A 20878-nucleotide genomic window follows, 5' to 3' on the forward strand; every position below is an offset into this window, starting at 1 on the left:
TGCAAAGAAGATACATATACTTTGCACATTATGTTGCATTAAAAAAATATTGTAGGACCAATTCTCCATGCTTTTTATTTATCCTAAATGGGCACCCTAAAGCAACGTGCTTCATAAAATGAAAATTCAAGTTTTGTAGCACACTCTATTCCAATATAAATAAACCTTTAGCGATCAAATTGTTTGGTATATTTTATTTAAGTAAGATATATACATTAAAAATAGCTACTTTTAAAGTGTAATCTTTAATGAAAAACACAAAATTGCCACACAAGGTATGTGTTTAAGAACAAAAGGTATGGCTGCACCACAATAAAAAAAAAAAAAATGTGCAAGGACCATTCTCTTATTGGACCACAGAGATAAACTATAAATAGATTATGTAGAGTAGCTGGTAGCAATTAAATTTTTTAATGCTGCAACTAACAGGCCTTCAACTGGTATTTCATTCTGGTATTGCGCTATGTAAAAGTTATTGCCAAGCCTGTTTTTTCTGTCTTTTTCCCCCTTCCAAATCGGTCTGCTTTCTTAATGCTCCTGACCCCAGATTTTGCCATTTTTAAACCCTGGTAAAGGAAGAAAAAAGCAGCCCCCTGAAAAGGTTTTTTGGCATAGAACGGTATATATTTTTTTACTATAGTCATTGTAAACAATAACAAGCTAGTAGTCAGTCAAAAAAATACAAACAATCACATATATCTGGCCATAACTTGGCTCTGGAAAATCAGGCAATCAGGCAACTAAATGCTGTTTATAATTTTAGGCTCAGTGAGTACCCAAAAAGTCCAGCATAATCCTAGTTTACAATCGTCATTCATATACGTGTGACAGGGTTTTACCCGGCGCGTGAAGTACAGTGCCGGACAGGATATATTCGAGGATGGGATGATGAGTATATATGCTGGTGCACTCTGACAATTTCTGTGTTAACCAGATGGGTCAGAGGCAATACTGATTGGACAACACAGCCGATTCCTTTTGTAAACTCTTATGAATTTATATTCTCTCAGATTGTAAACTCTTTCGAGCAGGGACCCATCCCCTACCTGTGTCATTGTTTGCGTCTGTCTGTCATTTGCTATCCCTATTTAATTTATGGAACTGCATAATATGTTGAGGCTATATTAACCTCGTGGGCAGTTCATTTCTGTCTGGATTTATATGTCTAAAAGCAGTACATTGTCTTTCATGAAAATGTATTTTACATTGTAGGCCTGTAATTCTTAGGCATAACTCACCAAAGTTTATTTTAGCCACCCCGAGTGTTGCTCTGGGTTACCACTATCAGTTGTTGTTTTTTACCCCAAGCCATACACCTGGGTTACCACTCAGGAAGTTAAACTGTTTATTATTATCAATATTTAAAATAATAATCATATATCTCTCAGAACCCTATTCCTAGAGTAGGGTTTTCCAAGACTGAGACCAATAAAACTTATCTCACTAAATCTTACTTACTTAAATCAAGACTGAGATCCTCCTTACATTGGTGGAACAATGGCTTACTATAAAACATTTTCAGATACAGCGTCCCTTTTTTTCTGAAGGCATTTAATGTGATTTGAGATGAAAATCTAGGGGGTCCATATATAGATTATAAAATATATGTTGCTTATATGAAAAACTTATACTACTATGTTTGCTTTGCAGTGAACAAAACTTCATGTGGTGTCATTGCCCCATACACAATATAACCTATGACGTGATTAACTAGAGGAACTTGTGGTAAACCACTGCGAATGGACCAGACAGAAGGCAACCAACTGCTGATATATAGCCCCTGATTCATCAATAAAATCCGCGATCGCTGGAAGCGCGAAAGTACGCGCGGCCAGCAATCGCGGTTTACCGCGGTCCGGACTCGAGTGTGCTCGGTTAACTCTTGCCTAACAGGAAAGAAATAAGTGATTTAAAAATATGCTTTTTTCTTAGCGCATATAAATGTTAAAAACATTTAAACAGCGCAAACATTTTTTTTAGGGCTATGGGTAATGTGTGTGCCATTAGAAAGAATGATGTTTTAGGGGAACAGTGACTTTTAATGCAAGATCGCCAGTATAAACCTGTCGGAAAAGCGCGGCTCCGTGCGCGAGCTTTTTCAGTTGCTGAATAGCGCGACCGTGTACGATTCCGGATCGCTAATACGAATGCGCGACCGATAATCCGATTCTGCTTGATGAATCAGGGGCATAGAAAGAGATAAAGGTTGACATCTTTTCGGTGTTAAAAGGTTGACCATGGGACACCACCCCATTAACTGTTTATGGACTATTGTACTTATTTGGACTTCCGAGTATATGTTATTGGATCTTTCTACATGATGATGGCATAAGCCTTCCCTTAGGTGAATGACACTGTATTCCTAAAAAAATTGATGTATTTCCCTGTTTTACTCAGAAGGTCTATGCTTTAACTGCTAAGCAATTGATTTTCTCAGTTGCAACATTAAACTCCGCCTATTAAAGAATAAAGACCCCCTAAAAGAACCGGACAGATTGCAGTGGGGAAACAACTTTTTTGTGGACTTGCTACAAGAACATTTTTCATTTATTCCAAAGGAGGGTAAGGATCCAACATTTTGCTAAATTTATAGGCCAATCGCTCTCCTCAATTGGGATATTAGCAAAACAAAAATTAGGAATTAGCAAACTATTTACCAAAATATAAGTGTCCAGGCCACAGCCACTCTTGTATTAACTAGTTCATTTTTATCAGACTGGGTTCATGCCCCCAAGGGAAGCAAGAGATAACACAATAAAAGTACTCAACTGGGTTTGTCTTGCCAAACTAGAAAAACATGGACCTTTTGTTTATCTACAGATGCACAAAAGGCTTTTGACATAGTTAACTGGACTTTTATGGATCTTACTCTGCAACATATCAGTCTAAGATGCTCTCTTGGACTAAATTAGTATACCATAACCCCTATTTAACTGTGAAAGTAAATGGGCTCTGATCTAAGCCTTACTCTATCTCCATCCATTGTTTATTTTCATCTTTAAGTATACTTAAAGTATAAATAAAGTTTTACATAATTACAATACGTATTGTACATTATTAACATTGTGTTGTACAAAAAAAGTGTTTTTGTAGTGTCTTTGTGTAGGTTTGATAGATTGTTGTTAGATAGTGTCTGAAAAATAATGATTAAATGGGTCTAGTAAATAATTATTTGAAATTCAATGAAATTATGTTATTGTTTTATTTTGTAATGTTTTGTAGTGTCTGTGTATTAAGTTATGTAGTAGTTATGTGTGTCCTAATGATAAATATTAAATTATGTGACCATTTACATTTTTTTTAACTAAATCTTGGAACTTAAAAAAACATATATTTCTTGCTTTCCTTGTCAAACTACCCATTCTTTCCTATTTTGTGTCAGTTTTAGGTTTGTCTACATGCCCCTCCCCCCAAAAAAGTTATTTGTTCTTATTTACATTCAAGCCATGTTCTTCTTTAATTTAATACATTTCTATTTCCATGTTTGGTATGTTATGAGATTTGTTTTTGTTATTGTAAAATCTTACTTCAGTAAATATAGAATGCTATAAAAAAAAAAAAATTAAAAGTGTAAGGCCCTACAGCAGTATTCGCTAGATGCCAGTTCCCCAATTTAACACCGCAGTCTTCCCCTTTAGCAAACCTTCGTTCAGCCTCGGGAGACTGGTTGCATCTTAGGACTTAATGCACAAGGAATAGCATCTGGGGACGGGCTGGCAGTGGACCAGGAGCTGAAACATTAAGCAGTACCAAGTTCTATAAAGGCGATTTCAGAGTATGAAGCTAAGGTCATACATGGGTGATCAGTCCACCAGACGAGGTACAGAGGGTGTAGCACAAGCAAAATCGGGTAACAGGCAAAAGGTCAGTCCAGGCTGCATACAACCAATAGGTCAGCAACAGTAAATCACACAAAATACACACTAGCACAGATCAGCTCAGCTAAACGCTACAAGAGCCACTGATCACTAGGACCAAAGAGGCTGTAAAACCCCAGTAGTCAATGACAGCAAAAGACTTAGATCAGGATCTACACTGCTCATTAGTCTCAGCTGTAAATCCCCTTTAGCTGCACGGTCTGAGAGCAGGGGATGCTAGGAGACCATCCACAGCCCAAGAGAAATTAGGGATGCCGCAGGCTGCAGAGCAGAGAACTGGGAGCTATTTGCCTGAACTTCCCTGCTGCTGCAAGCAACGCCAAAGAGAATAAACAAGACATGCTGTTCTGTGTTGCTTACAGTCTGAGATCTCTGGCCAGATATTTGGCTTTTAACAGAAAGGCTGTCGTACTGGTTTGTTATAGCTTATTTCTAAAAAATGTACCATATTGTTAAAATCAGACAGCATATTTTCATATTTTTACTTTTTTAATATAAATAAAATAAAGACAGGAATTAATTCTTAACATGCCTGAATATACAGAGCTGGTATGAATAAGTGACATTTTTTACCTCCCTAAGCTTGATGTTTGTAGGTTGTTAACTGAACACTTTAAATACGGAGTGGTGATTGCACTGACCATTTTATACATAGTGGGTTTTGCACTGAACACTATCACAGAGTTAATGCTATTTGTGATATATTGTGATATACAGATATCTACAGATTTATATGGTTTTGTTCTATATTTTATTAGGAACTTTGTTTTACAATAAGGCAAGGCCCAATGAGGCATTTTGTGAAGAGGATGTGTGAAGATCAGGATTCTAGGCCTTTTGCCTGTCAATAGTTCTAATAAGGCTAATGAGGAAAAATTTAAATCTTCTGAGTTTGTTTTATATACTAGTTCAATACTGGTCACAAAAAAGTCTGTCTTTACCATGAAAGCTACCTATGCATGGGTTTCACGTAGGCTGGTGGTCAAGGTTACCCTGTTCCATAATGCCTTGTCTGTAGCAAGCAATTTATCAAACAAGTGGATCACCACTTAAATAGAGAGTTTTAGAAAATACTGAGACAGAAAAAAATGATGATGTATTAAAACATATCCTTACATTACATGTAAAGAATTGAAACATTACATGTTTTTACATTACATGTAGAAAATTGAAACAAGATAAAAATCAAATAATGGAATACTCACCAAAAAGTTTTGATATGCAATGAACTGGTCATATAGAGCCAATAAGATCTTGCTGTTAATTTCAAGAACAAAACATCTGTACTCTGAAGACCACAACCAGTATATAAAACCTTACACTGAAGCTCAAACAAGTTTCACATATTTATCGTTTAAAGTACAGCTTAGTACTAATTAGTAAAAAAATATTTGGTGGCAGAACTTATTTATCAGAAAATTAAAAGTTATATAATTTGTGAGATCGTAATAATGCCAATGTAAAATTATAGAAAGGACCAGTGGTGAACATGTAGCCAATACTGGTCCCATATGCTGAACTGACTTGGGACCCTGTGGGGGCACCTTGTGGCTAAGGAGTATAGTATGGTGGCCACATGCAGAAGCAACTTTGCATCTCCCTAGGCCAGCTCCTGCAAAGTGCCAGAGGCAGTATGAGGATTTGAAAAGGTCCTACTCACACAGAGTATGATAATTCAAAGCATTGATCATATGTCACATGATGTTTAGGAATTCTTGAGTGGAATTTTTTTTTATGAGAAACATATTTTTTTGTTTTTAGAAAAAAAAAAACAGTCCAATTTGATATAGAAACCGAACCTTTGGAAGCTTCTTCTTTTAGCAAAAAATCCGCCCCTGGCTTGCCCACAAGGATGGAAAAACCTGTGGTCATCACTAAAACATAACCACTGTGTTGTGGGGGTCTCCGAGCAGGCTGCTAATTTTGGAATGTCCAATGAAGCCCCCTTCAATAAGGGAGACCCATGATATCTGCCTCCTTACCCTGGGGAATGACTACAAAGGTACATGGTACCCGTTGCTAGTTACTAGAAAAGGTTTAGTACTCAGTATTGTGTCTCTAGCTGGAAACATTACATTGGACTTTTGTGCAGTGGAGCCTATGAATTGTAAAAGTGTACATTTTCAGAAATTTTTCTGACTTATGTAACAAATTTGACAAAAATCAATTGTATCTGAATGCATTGAGTGTCATGCTCACATGTAATGCTAATTAACCCCATGATTGAAAAAAAAATATTTGAGAAATGTTTATCTGTCTTCACAACATCCTCTCTAAAACTCTCTGAAGCCTCTAAAACTCTCCAGTCTGATATTTAGAGGCTTATTTATAAAGCAGTAAATCTGACATTCACCAAACATAAACTGGCAGAGAATCAATCAGACATTAAAAACAGATGGAACTAGAAGATTTACAACCAATGCTTGGTAAATTTCAAGTTTTACTGCTCTATAAACAGACCACTTAAATTAGTTTGTGAGCTAATAATGAACACTGGAGTCTGTAATTTAAGGGATCGTAAAGGTATAATGTGTATCTTCCTAAATATTAAGTGATCTACTCTACTAGTGTACAGTTGATATAAGAATTATATGAAGCAGGAGCTTCTGATAGCAGGGCTGATAGGTCAGATAGTGGTCTGACACTAACCAGAAAATATAATAAATCACTGTCCAATGTCTCATTGGATAAAAAAAATGGTACATTTGAAATAAGCTTACTGGGACTTTAATGGTACTATTATGGTAGTATATGGTATATAATAATAATATGGTGTATTTTTGCCATTCCTATATGTAAGGATTTGCCCAGCATTTTAGGGAAACCATTATTAGTAATATGGTATTGTCATATATCCCATAGACATTCAAGGGCAAATTTTATATTTAATTGTAACATTGTGTTTTAATTAGGTATCCTTTTACCACATTTCCTGTCATTAGGAGGAGCTTTTTTCCTTCTTTCATTCCTCATGAAGACTTCTAAGAATTTATGTGTATCCCTTGCTTTCCCTGATTGAAACAATTAAAAGTTATAATCAAAAACTAGGTACTTCTTTAAACATAAGTTGTATACAAAAATTACTTCTGTTTCAATAAATGTTTTTGGTTTGTCAAATAAAAAATGAATCATAGAACATTTGTACCTATATAAATATACAATATAAACAATGCAGTAGAAAAAATGGGGGGGGGGGGGGTGAACAGACGGGAGATAAAAAGGATATGGAAAGGTGAGGAGAAAAAGGGCCAATCACATGAGGGGAGGAATCTTCAACTGTCCAATGTACATTATAGATCCATTAAAAAGTCACTGACAGTTCGTGAAGTAATGTCCCAGCAAAAAAAAATACAGGTCAAGTCCACTGGGGACCAGCTGGTCTGCAGAATCACAGTCAGCTCTGCGAATCCACAGCTTTATTCTTATATCATGGTGCAAAACCATGTTTTAAATCTTTAATAAGGACCAGTAAAAATCGGATGCTAAGAAGTGCGTAATCCAAGATTCCCATTTCTTTTCTGAAATTTATTATGCTTGTCATACACAATGGAAGACATTTTCTCAGTGGTTAGATACCAGGATATTTTCTGTTTTACTTGAGCCACCGTGGGAGTTGCTGAACTCCAAGCCTTGGCTAACACCTGCTTGGCTGCAGTAAAGATAAACTGAAGCAAACGGAACTGGGAGAACATACAATGTTCCGGTTTACAATTTAGTAGACCTTAGGGTCTTTTGGTATTGATCTTCTAAGTACAGTATACACCAACTGAAACACAGCAATCCAGAATCTGTGCATTTTTGGGCATTTCCACCAGATGTGAAACAGTGTGGCCTTGGCTGAGCACCCTCTGAAACACACTTTGTTGGAAGTGGATGAGAATTTACAGAGCCTAGCAGACACCATGCACCAACGCATTAATAGTTAAAAATTTTTGTCTTGATTGAGTTACTGTTAGGAGAACACTGAGCTGTATAATACCATATTGAACGCCACATCTCAGGGTCAAGTTCCATTTGTAAACCTGGTTCTGAGTTGGACTTATAAGGATGTGGTTTAGATACTGATTTAGCTAAAAGGGAACTGTAAATTTTTGTTATATTACTTTGAGAAAGGTCATAAACCTTTCTCAAGTTATGGGCCCTCTACCATATAAATGCCAAATATTTTATGTAGCCTGGAGAAAAAGACTGGTTATAAAATAGAGATGCCAAGGGAGTGTGGGGGGATATTAGACCTCCTGTATGCTTGGGCCTCTCCCAGATTTGTAGTGTATACTCCAATACAGGATTGCTAATACGACTCAGAATGCAGGGGAGACCCATAAGAGTCCATCTATTGAAAGGGGAGACACCTCTGTTGCCTCTATGGCCACCCATATGGATGTTTTTGTCTTGAAGTGATACACTGAGAGATTAGCAAGTTGGGCCGCCACGTAGTAGTTATAAACATGAGGTATAGAGAGTCCCTCTTTCTGCTAGAAAATAATATTATAAGTGATAATCAGCATGACTTCAAGAAAGACCAAAGTTGTCAAACAAATTTACTCTCTTTTTATGAGGAAGTAAGTAAAGAGGTAGACAGTGGAGTAGCAGTTGATATATTGTACTTGGACTTTGCTAAAGCATTTGACACATAACCCCACAGATGGTTGATATGCAAGTTAGGGTCAATAGATTTAGAAAAGTCAGTCTATAAATGGATAGAGGACTGGCTTAAAGACCGCATCCAGAGAGTAGTAATTATTGATACTCTGAATAGTCTAGGGTTATTGGTGGTGTACCCCATGGTTCAGTGTTGGGATCTTTACTGTTTAACATTTTATTAAATTATATAGAGTTTTGGATTAAAAGTACCATTTCTGTGTTTGCAGATGACACCAAACTATGTAATGGAATTAGGTTTATACAGGATGTTCATAATCTACAAACAGACCTGGATGTACTGTTTAATTGGGCAGCTGACATTTAATATAGATAAATGTAAAGGTATGCACTTGGGGGATAACAACATGCATGCTTCATAATGTCTAGGGGGATACATTTGGGGGAGTCAGAAATGGAAAAGGATCTGGGGGTTCTGGTAGATAATAGACTTAATACCAGCATGCAATGCTAAGCTGCAATATCTAAAGCAAGCAAAGTACTTTACTGTATTAAAACAGGAAGAGACTGCAGAGATCGAGACATAACCCTGCCCCTGTACAAAGCATTGGTCAGACCACATCTGGAATATGCAGTCCAGTTTTGGGCACCAGTTCACAAAAATGACATTGTGGAATTGGAGAGAGTGCAGGAAAGGGCAACTAAACTAATAAAAGGAATGGGGGAGCTCAGCTATGAAGAGAGATTACCTAAACTGAATCTATTCTTCCTTAAGAAGAGACACTTAAGGGGGATATAATTATCCTGTACACATATATAAATGGTCCATATAGAGAACTATCTTCCCAATTATTCACTTTGAGATCATTACAAAAAACAAGAGGGCACTCTTTGTGTATGGAGGAAAAGAAGTTTAAGCTCCGGATAAGGAAGGGATTCTTCACTGTAAGGTCTGTGAAAATGTGGAATCGGCTCACTCAGGAAATAGTTTCAGCAACTACTATAGATTACTTTAGGAAAAAGCTGGATGCTTTTCTGGAAGCACACCCAACTGGGTATTAAGGCTTTAAAGTTAAGATAACAGAGACTGTTGATACAGGGAACATCTGATTGCCTCATGGAATCAGGAAGGAATTTGTTGAAGCAAATTGTACCAACTATGTCTTATAGGGTTTTAAATCTGAGATATGTTTATTTCCCTAGTGGTTGGACATGTCTTTTTTCAACCTAACCTACTATGTAACTATGAAAAAGATTTGTTCAGAGATGGGGGGTCTACTATTCCCCCAGATAAAATTGAGTAATAATCTTTGTATGATACATAAGTAATGAGAAGGGACTAATATCAGGAGTGGATAGTTTGTCTCAAAAAGTGTGTCATATGAGGCTGTGATATATACACCCAAAATATAATGGTTTTGACTGTTCCCCGCGAAAAGAAAAGGATTCTGTAAGGTGGGTGGCAAGTGCATCGGGAGATTGATATTCAATATCTTCTAGGGATAAATCCAACCTGATCCTGTCCAACCAGACCGTTCATCTCTGAATTCAGGCACATTGCCAATATTTTAGCCAAAATCTTAGCGTCTACATTGAGAAAAGAGATTGGTCTGTAATTGGGCCATGGTGTTGTATCTGTATTTGGTTTGGGCAGCATGCAGATAGCTGCTGTTAGCATATCCCTATTCATGGCCCCGTCTGACAGTAAATGGTTATAGAATTAAGTGAGGTGGGAAGCCAGGGTATCCCTGAATTTAGTATAGTAATAGGCAAAGAACCCATCCGGGTCGGGCCTTTTCTGTAATTTGAGTGAATTTATAGCTGCCCTGGTCTCTGCCTCCGTTATAGTTGCCTCCATAGTAGTATGGAGAGTTTGAGGCAGGTCTGGAAGAGGGATTGACAGTCGGCCTTTTGGTGAATGCCGGGCGTTCACCAGCCTAGCCTCACCAGCGTCCCTCGTTTAGCCATCACCATATGAAGTGTCAGTCAAAAAGGAGGGGCGGAAGCATACTTTGCCCTTTCTTCTTACACTCACATTGCGCATCCGCGGTGAGTTATCCTAATAGGGCAGAAATAATCCTCTTCCCTGACATCATTGGACAACACCACGCACGCAAGGAAGTTCACGCATGCGCAGTACAACACAGTATATACACAGAGAGAAGCAGATCAACTCCCTCTCTGGTAGACACTCGGTATGTTTGCATTACTTTTCTCTTCTGTGAAAAGGTAAGCTTTTTCTTGCACACTTTTTGGCTAATAGAATTCTATTGAATGAACATTCACATCTACACCCCAAATGCTGGATGCAAATTAGTCTTTATTGATTGGATCCTTTGCACTTCTATCTTCTATTGTAAGTTATCTTTTGAACCCCAAACTTTTCTCAGACTTCCATACTATTATGGTTTTACATATTAAAAAGCCCTCCCATTTGTTTTTCTCCATTCCTTTTCTTTTAAATTTTCAACAGGAACTGAACTAGATTCCAGCTAGCTCACGACTGCTGCCCCCCCCCCCGCCTTCTTCCTATTTAAACACCTCATTCCTTTCGCACAACCAATATTATAATATATTTTAATATTACGTCTATTTTTACAGATTGTATCTTTTACATTCTATCTGGGACCAACTATTTTATATATTTAGATCATAGCCCAACTTATCGACGGTAGATGCCATTTTCTCCAGTCAAAAAGTTTTTTGGCTATAACCATACTAAACCAGAATTTCTTTAATTTGCCCTATTTATCATGAGTGAGTACAATCCCAATGAACTGAACAATGCTCTACATTCCTTTGCTCTATTATTACTGCAGAAAAAATTCATGATTAAAATGATGACAGTCACAACAAATCACCACACTAAAAAAGCCAAAGTATACACACCTTCACCGTACGATATATCCCTGCACTTCACCTATCAAAAACATCAAATCACAGTAAGTGACCAGTTTAGTTCTTTTTCACATTATGCTATGAGAATTGATTCAAATTTGGTAAAATACATTATACTATGTTTTCTTTATGGAATGTGATGTAGAACTATTACATGTTTGTTTGACACTAGTTGCAGCTATTAAATCATGTGTTATTATGTGTTAAGCTACGTACACACTTCCAATTAATATCGTTGGTAAACGAACGACGAACGATCCTGCACGATATCTGCGAACGATCGTATAGCACCGATCCTGTACATACAGAATTTCCAACGACTTTCCTCGTTGGTCGGCGTCGTTGGTTACTTTTTTTACGAACGATTTTTGCCCAATCGATCGTTCGTCGTTCGTTCGTCGTTCATTTTGAACGATAAAAATTGGAAGTGTGTACGCAGCTTTAGTCATGTGTTAATAATTTATTCATGAATATGGAATACCTTATCAACTAACTATCATACATATGGTATATTTTACAAAACAGGTTTATTTATGGATCTATATACTATTTCTTTTTTGTATATTTGTTTTTTCTTGATTACTTTTTTTATGCCATCTTCACCGTTATTATTACTGTTATACTGTTCTGTTAAGTATAAGTCTCCAAAAAATCCCCTGAGGAAGCCAGTAGGCAAAACGCATTGGGTTAAGAGACAAAGCCTACATGACCCGATGCAATATTGTGCATTGGTTTTACATTGTATTGTATTGTATCACTTCACTGGAATATTTGTTTGAATCACAGGTAAACTTTGTCCAGCCAGGAGTCCACTTTTTGAATAAAGCACTTTGACTTGAGTGTTGCCACAAAAAAGCCTTTTGTTTCCTTCCTTCTTACACATACGTTTCTATTTTGAGGCTTGGCAACTCCATAAACTCTAACCCCTTGGGTATATCTTTAATTCTTCTATACGAACAAGATATGTTCACTAGGTTTGTTCTTAAGTTGAATTTGTATGTAAATTGGAACAGGTACATTTTTTTTTAATTAAATACAACCTTACATACAACCTGTTTGTCTTAACATAGTATTTTTTTTAACCTTTGTTACATACTTACATCTGGTGGAAGATAAGATGATGGACTTGATGGAAAGGATGGGACTGGTATTAGAGAGCCAGGGTCTGATTCTGCCGCTGGAATCAGTTTCCTAAATTAGGCATCAAAGGAGGTTTGCCCAGAGCTTTTCTTTTTATCCTCATAATTAGCCCGGTAGCCTCTCAGGCCTTCAGTAACTTTACAGTAAACTTTGGTAAACCTCTCTGTATCGGGACCTTGCTTCTCTAACTTACTCTAATTCTAAGGTAGTGGTATAAGGTCCCGGTAGGATGCCTCTAACTTACTGGCTTGATATAGGATTTCTCTTAATAGGTGTAAAACTATAAAATATGAGGTAAACATTTAATGAAAACCCACACTAAATACTTAGTATGAGTTGAGTTTGGCAGCTCTGTGGGCTACTTGGGCTGTATTTTACACAGATCAACAGTGGTAATAGTAAGGAGGTTAGATCTCCGTTATACTGTTTAGACCTAAAATTTGCTGTAGGGAGATTTCAATTTCAATGTTTTGTACTTACCAATGATGGTCACAGTAAATGTGAACAAAGAAAGCAATGTAAATGACTTGTATGCCCAATAATGTCACTGGGTACATGTCAACTATCATCAACCATAACTTCAGGAAACCCAGCCCTAGTCCTCTCCACTGACCTTCATCCATCCCTCTCTGTCAAATGATTTTTTAGAGTTGTACATACTTCTTTCCACAATCCGGGCTGTTGGCCTTGGATGGCCAGGATGGCATATATATATAAACTACTATAGTCATGCACTTGGGGTGTCTTATAATCAAAGGGTAATAAAAACCTGATAAGAAGGTATCTGCAGATTGTGGACTTTGCTGGAGTTTTTAAGTTTTTAAGAGTTAAACATTTTACTTTATTAACACATTGCAATGCTATGCTGCCTAAAAGTGAAGCATATAGTATGTAAAGCTTCATTTTTTAATGTAGTATGTTTAGGCAAAAGTTTGTAACTGAAAAGAATAAAGGGAAATTAACCTAATTATTAAAAGTAATAGATGACCTCAGGAAATATTAACAAACTTTATTCTCGATTGACAAAAGGCAGTTATTGGGGGATATGATCACCCCCTATGAATACTGGTATACTGGTATAAATAACATATAACATACATATATATATATATATATATATGATTATAAACCTTAAAAGGCAACACATGAAAAATGATAATTCTCCTATGTTACAGAATTACTAAGGGTAAATTTATGTGACTCTCAACACCAAAATAGTATGTTGACAAGGTATATTTTGTTCTCCATTTCAATTGTTTTAAAACTCTGGTTTAAACACAACATCACTAACTAATAATCAATAAAGAAATATAATTCATAAAATGCTTTTCTGTTAGGCTTCAACTAAGGTATTTTTTTAAACAGTAGCCAGGCGATAAACATGGACAGTTTAGGTTGCACTATATTCGATGTCCAAAAATGCAGGATAGAAGTCTGCTTCTCATAAAGTGATTCATTATAATTCACAGCAGAAGTCAATGTTGGAACGGTTGATGGTTTTGCAATTGTGTCCTTTAATAATAGTGCCTATTATTACTAGAGGTGGATAACTTTAACAACCTGCTCAACTTCATACTAATATTTGCTTCCCTCACAATTCCCTGACAATAGGCAGTATTATTATTATTATTATTATTATTATTATTATTAAACAGGATTTATATAGCGCCAACATATTACGCAGCGCTGTACATTAAATAGGGTAGAGGCTAATTGTGTCAGTTACTCTGTTCTTTCTGACATATTTACATGGATACTATGAATCTGTTTATTTGGCAATAACCTTTTTGTGATTTCATAAGAATAGAATGTAAAAATATATATATTTGACAAGCAAAGCATTCTATAAGTGATATTGCCCTGCAAAATAAATTCTTTTTATTTCTATTTATGCAAAAACAAAAGTTTTTCTTTGCTAATATGATCAGTGTTTGTTTAAAAAAATTGTTTAAAATTGAAAAATTACACTATATTGATCATTCTAGTAAAAAAAAAATTTTATTAGTGTTCATACATGATAGTGTTCATACATCTTTGTTTGGTTCTAGACCTGGTTCTCCAAACTCTTTTTAATATTCTGGTTTGACATGAATCTAAATACCTAGTAATAGGGAAAATGTAAGGGGCTTGTTATGGTCTCAGGAAAGCAGTCAACAAAAAACAGTTTAGCACTGACCTGACTTGTAGATGAAGTGATTGATTGAGAGAGAACAGTACAGAGCCTACCAGCAGTAAACTATCATTCCCAGTCTCTTCAGAGATTCCTTCTACCTTCCACATCATTATAGGAAGATTGCAGTGTTTTTTCTCCATAAGTATACAAATTGAGGCTGTGTGGAATAGGAACTGTGCAGTATATAATACAAAATGGGACACAGCATATAGAGTGAGGCAATGTTGTGCGGAAAAGGGAGTGGCACCTTGTTTTTTACCATAAAGTGCATATATGCATACAAATTGATATATATGAAATATAATGGTAAAGGTAATAAATTGTCTTTATGTAAAAGACAAACAAACTAAAGCCTGAACAACACTTTTAAAATTGTTATATGTTTTTCCACCCCCTGTATCAGTCTCTTGTGCTATACAGATAATACCGGATCTGGCAGGATGAACAGATAATAAAAAATGTTACAGGGTAATAAAGAAAAAAGAAAGCCTAGTGTGTTGTTATTGGCAATGGCATCACAATTGAGATTTTTGTGTTTGCCCATAGTTACACTTTGCAACAACACTGCAAATGACAATGATAATGTGCTAATTACAGTATTCAATGCATCAGCACATTTGCATTGTCCCTAAAAATGTTACTTACTGATTAACCCTTTATGTACACAATATTTTCATTTGTGCTAAACTCAGAAATTAAGTTGAAGTTAACTGCTTAATTTTAGCTTTCAGAAAGCCATTTTCATTATAAATGTAAAATGCACGCTTCCTAGTTTCATGACATATATTAATCTTGATATTGACTTTAATTTGTACAGTATCTAAAATTTCAAAATTAGTTTTCATTTATAAAACACACAGCAAGTGGAGAGAGCAAAAAGTAGTTTCCCTGTTCAGCAATGCACTACTGACAATTCAAGTTTTTGTCATTTTGTAGCCTTCCAATTTTAACATTCTTATGTCTGTCTGGCAGGTTATTAAAATAAATGAGAGTAGTTCCTACTGATGTTAAGCTTTCTCTTAATGGCAGTTCAGAAATGTGCAGGCCACACTAGTACATTAAAATGACTGATGGTGAAGGCTAAAAAGGGCTTTGGTAAAGTAGACAATTAGGCATATTTCTGTATAACTGAGTGAAATATTTCTTGTTATTTCAATAATTCAGACACCAGTCAATTTTTATATGCTGAGTTTGTCAGGATAATGTGCCTAGTGCTTGTCTGCTTGTCATTTTAAACTCAGTACAGCATGTTACAGGTGCAGTCTAGCTTACTAAACAAGGAAATCACTCAGTGAAGGATTTGCATAAGCAGGGCAGCAATGTTGGGAGAGGCTAGGAAAAGATTTGGAACAGCATATTCAATGAGGTAAAACTGGTTCACCAAAACAGTTATCACTATGGCTGTTTCATAAAAGTTAGGAGAGTCTAACTGACTAATCTATTTTTTTAAAGGACATCAAGAGCTGTATTGTAGGGAAACCTATTATGAGAGAATAATGCAGGGTGTAATTACCTATTTTTCTGTAAATACTAGGAGCATGGTTGTTATGCTGGATCTCTGGTTTAAAATATATGTTCATTGTTACCTGTAAATTTCATCTGGTTCTCTCAATAGCCCCCCTCACTGCTCAAAGCTGTCTCTATACCCTTCCTGTTGCAGGTCTGCACTTACATGCTGTGATGGCTGCCACCTGTTTTCTATGCTGAGCATCTGTGTATTGCATTCACAGGATCAGCATATTAGCCAGGCTACAAACAGTTTCAAAAAGAGATTGTCAATGAGATCTCCTAACTTGTGTCATGTTAACTTTAGGTTCTTTTTTAATTCTAGTGTAAAATTGTGTTTACAAACCTGTATTGTTTTAAATACCTATACATGTAGCATTTTTTAAAATAGATTTTGTTTGATCAACAATGAAGAGAGAATAGTAATATTTCAGAAATGCTGCCTTTAGAAGCCAGACTAAAGAAATGTATGTACATTTTGGATCAGGTTTTTTTGTTCAGAAAAAGAAAGGTAACTGATAATACCTTATTTTTTCAATGTTCTTTGCTTTATTGAAGAAAAAGAAACCATCAAAAATTATATGGTAGTCAGGTAGGTGCAAATCTGTATGAGAGGTTAAGGAAGTACTGTGTAGGTTGTATGTGTTAAACTCTCTAATGTAAAAATATATTAATAAATATATGAAAAAAAAACATAAACCTTATTAAGGTTCTAATGGAAAGAAAACCAAGGTTTTTTTTTTAGTAAGTCATTGTATTCTGTCACCAATGTCGACTTATGCAAGTTACCCGTCCTGAGACCCAGTCTGTACGGATGGATACCTTCTTGCTGAATACACGATGACAGGTAGTTTTACTCGCCAAGAAACACCGCTGTAAGTTCCATTAGTATCTTTATTCTAATTTAAGAATATACAGGATACAACAGAGTTCTGGAGGTAAAAACTGGTAATTCTACAGCCTAGAGACTGCTAAACTGGAACACTCTAGTAACCGCTGGAAACACTAACACAACAAATGAATACTTGTTGCTAGGGACAATAGGTTGACTATACTAACTAACTGTAAAAGACGGGGGAAATCAGGAACATACCAACACATAAATCATAAGTAGGCTGTTGTGACAGCACACATTGTATGTACACATGTAGATAAATACCAAGGTATGCAGGAAAAAGATGCATAAACAATGGTTTTATTGTTGAAGTAGGCAACTAAGAAAACTCCACCTGACCATGAGTTTTTAGGTTAAGAAACATCAATTTACACAGGCCATTACATAGGTGATGTACCGAGTTCTAGGCATGAAGGATTCCTACTATTATTATTATTATTATTATTATTAAACAGTATTTATATAGCACCATCATATTACGCAGCGCTGTACAAAGTCGATTATCATTACACTAACTGCCCCTCAAATGGGCTCACAATCTAAGGTCCCTACCATAGTCATAGTCCCATACCACATTTATATGAGAGAATGTATAATTGTGCATCAAGTTCCACAGCTTATAAATCATGGTGTGAGTAGTTTATTAGGACGATTATAGTTATTTCATGGGTCTGATCATAGGAGTATATTGATGCAGGAGGTCCCAGAGGGAAGCAGGTTGGAGGGCCCTGTCTGAGGAGGATGGGTCATAATTTTACCTCAATCATGGGGTCAGAGAGACCTAGTGGATTGGCCCAGGGTGTAGAGACAAAAAATGGGGGGTTAGAAATAAGGGGCATATGGGTGCTGGGGGGGGGAAGGAAATGTTGGTGGGAAGGAAAATAGAGTGGTGTAAATGTTATTCATGTCGATTGCTACTAATGAAGTATATATATATATATATATATATATATATATATATTAGCTAAGCGCTAATCATGTTTATGTGATTGATCTACTAGTATTGGTGCTAATGTAGATAGTATTATCATGCAGCAAGGTATCCCTCAGCATAATTATGTACTGGCGGGGAAAAAAGAAAAAACAGCAGTGGCAGGGTAGAGGTATATGGGAGGTACCTTCATCCAAAGATAGATATTTTAATCAATAGAATAATAAACGACTACAATGTTTAAAAAGTGTTTAAAGCAGGTGGGGCGGGGGCCCTTTCCTGGCTACTTACCAAACTGCTCCAGGGGTGTAGTGGGGCAAGCATGGGTGGGAACGCCGTGCCCTCAATTTTTTTCGAGAATGGGCACGTGTGCCAAGTCTTATTTTCTAAAGAATTCTTTGGTGGTTTGTGGCTCTGGCTGGTCCCCCCCCCCCCCGTAGGGTCAGGAGAAAGACCCCGTTGGGGGGGGTGCCAGAACCGCGGACCATGTCTTACATATGGAATTGCAGGCTCAAGGCGGTGGGTGGGTTGTCTCTCTGAACACAACCCGCCCACTCTTCCATCACAGGCTCAGACCTGCGATAGGAGAGTGGGCGGGTTCTGGTATCATGACGTCACTCTGGGGGAAGTTTCTGCCCCTTTGAGTGACACATAGGCAGGGGTGTAGTAGGGCGGGCAGGTACGCTCGCCATCTTCTTTTTTTATGACTACCACCCTGAACCGCTTCTCAGTGTGGGCTTGGAGTATGCAACATAGCGGTTAGCTGATGGGTTCCCTACTTCTCGGCAATGTGCTGGTGTATAGAATGTGGGAGGTACCATGTGGATGTACCCACCTGTCAAAGTGTTGTTACAGCCTTTACATGGTCTGATTGTTTCTTTACTAAAATGTGAGTGGGTGCTGTAAGCCTTCAGTCTCCACTCCTTTGGTCCACCTCCCTGCTCATCTGAGCACATACTTTGGTGGCGCCAGACACACTAGGCATGTAGTCAGTTAGTCCTGATCTGAGTCAATTCTGACTTATTTCAGAGCTAATCCAACCTTGGAACTTGAAACTTGAGCAATTACAATCCCACACTACTATATCTGTCATTTACAGGTATAATAGGACAACAGAGGATAACAGCTCTCATAGTCCAGCAGTCAATTCGGTTGAACAATGACAGAAGCTCAGCTGGAGAGAGCTGCCGTGTTCAGGCAATCCTGGATTGGCTGAAAAGTATACATCAACAGGAGCTCCATCAAGCTGGCTGTCATGAACACGTAAAAAAATGTAGTGTTTACCTTTTACCAATGAAAAGTCCTCTGGAATCTGTCTTTCCTAAAAAGAAAAATGTTTCAATAAGTTGTCATGTAAGGCAAAAGCTTCATCTACAACAAACACAAAGTTCATACCCTCTACAGTTTGGGTGTTACTGGGAAGATGCATGTGCTTTTTGACCAACTTTTGGTGGAATGGTGTAGCTCCCAGGACCCCTCCATCATACGCGCCCATTTTTGCCAATATCGACCAAAACAAACTTATAACACGCATTACTATCATCAATTGCACAATGCTCAAAAACCCCTTGTACTTCTACTAAGAAGGATCCACTGTATCCAGGTGGGTGATCCTTACATGTTTTCCATCAATTGCAACTCCAAAATTTGGGAAGTTCCACAAATGTTCAAAATCTGCAGTGATGGCCAGCCATTCCTCCTGTGTATCAGGAAACTAAAAGGAGAACATAAATAGAGTTAGACAAGAAACTCTCCAGCACAGATTACCCCAGCTAAAGGCTACAATGGCCACTGGGGACTGGGAGCAGAGAGCCTATAAAGTCCCAGCAACCAATGGCAGAGCAGTCCCCTTCAGCTGTGCACAGCCTCACAGTGGGTGCTGTGGATGCAGACAAAATACATCAGGCTGAAGGATAGCAAGGGCTGCTGCTATTTCTTAAGCTACGTACACACTTCCAATTATTATCGTTGGAAAACGAACGACGAACGATCCTGCACGATATCTACGAACGATCGTATAGCACCGACATCACTAAAACGCTTTCACCACATATAACTGCAGAAGTAAACTGAGAATATATTTTTCTTTTTGTACTGAAATAGGCCACTAAACGCTTTCACCTCAAATAACTGCAACAGTGAACTGCGTAATTATTTTTCTTTTTGTACTGAAATAGGCCACTAAATGCTTTCACCACATAAACCTGCAGAAGTTAAATGCATATATATTTTTCTTTTTCCACATATATAGGCCACTAAAGGCTTTTCAACATAGCACTTGCACCCCAATAACAAGAACAAATTGCTGGAATGACAGAGCAGAATAATGGCTATTTGGATCCCCAAATAATCCTTCCCTGCACCTGTAAATGGCTTTTCTAGCACTGTCCCTAGCACATTCTGACTTCTCTCACTGCACTAAGATGCTGTGAAATGATTCCTCCCTATCCTTTCCTGCACTTATACATCGTTTTTTCAGTTTTTTTTCTCACAATGAGGTTTTTGCTATCACTCTCCCTAGCGCCTGCAGACATCTCTCCCTGCACTCAGAAAGCTGTAAAATGTCTTAATCCAAGATGGCTGAGGCTATTTATAAGGCTATCATCACAGGGCTGGCTGGCTGCATGTATGGCATTATGGGTCATCCCGCCTTCCCAGAGTTCCTTGCCCATGTCCTCACATGTATAGGCGCCATTTTAGGAAAAGTTGCAATTCGTTACCATGAAGCGCAGGAAAATTCGCATTCGCTGCAAATCGAATTTTTCATGAAATTCGGATCGAATTCCACTTCGTCAGCTTCTATTCGCTCATCTCTAATCCCAACCATATCTATTGCCACTCAACAACTGGGCCAT

The sequence above is a fragment of the Pyxicephalus adspersus genome, chromosome 5 (genome assembly GCF_032062135.1).
Source record: "Pyxicephalus adspersus chromosome 5, UCB_Pads_2.0, whole genome shotgun sequence".
Lineage (NCBI taxonomy): Eukaryota > Metazoa > Chordata > Amphibia > Anura > Pyxicephalidae > Pyxicephalus > Pyxicephalus adspersus.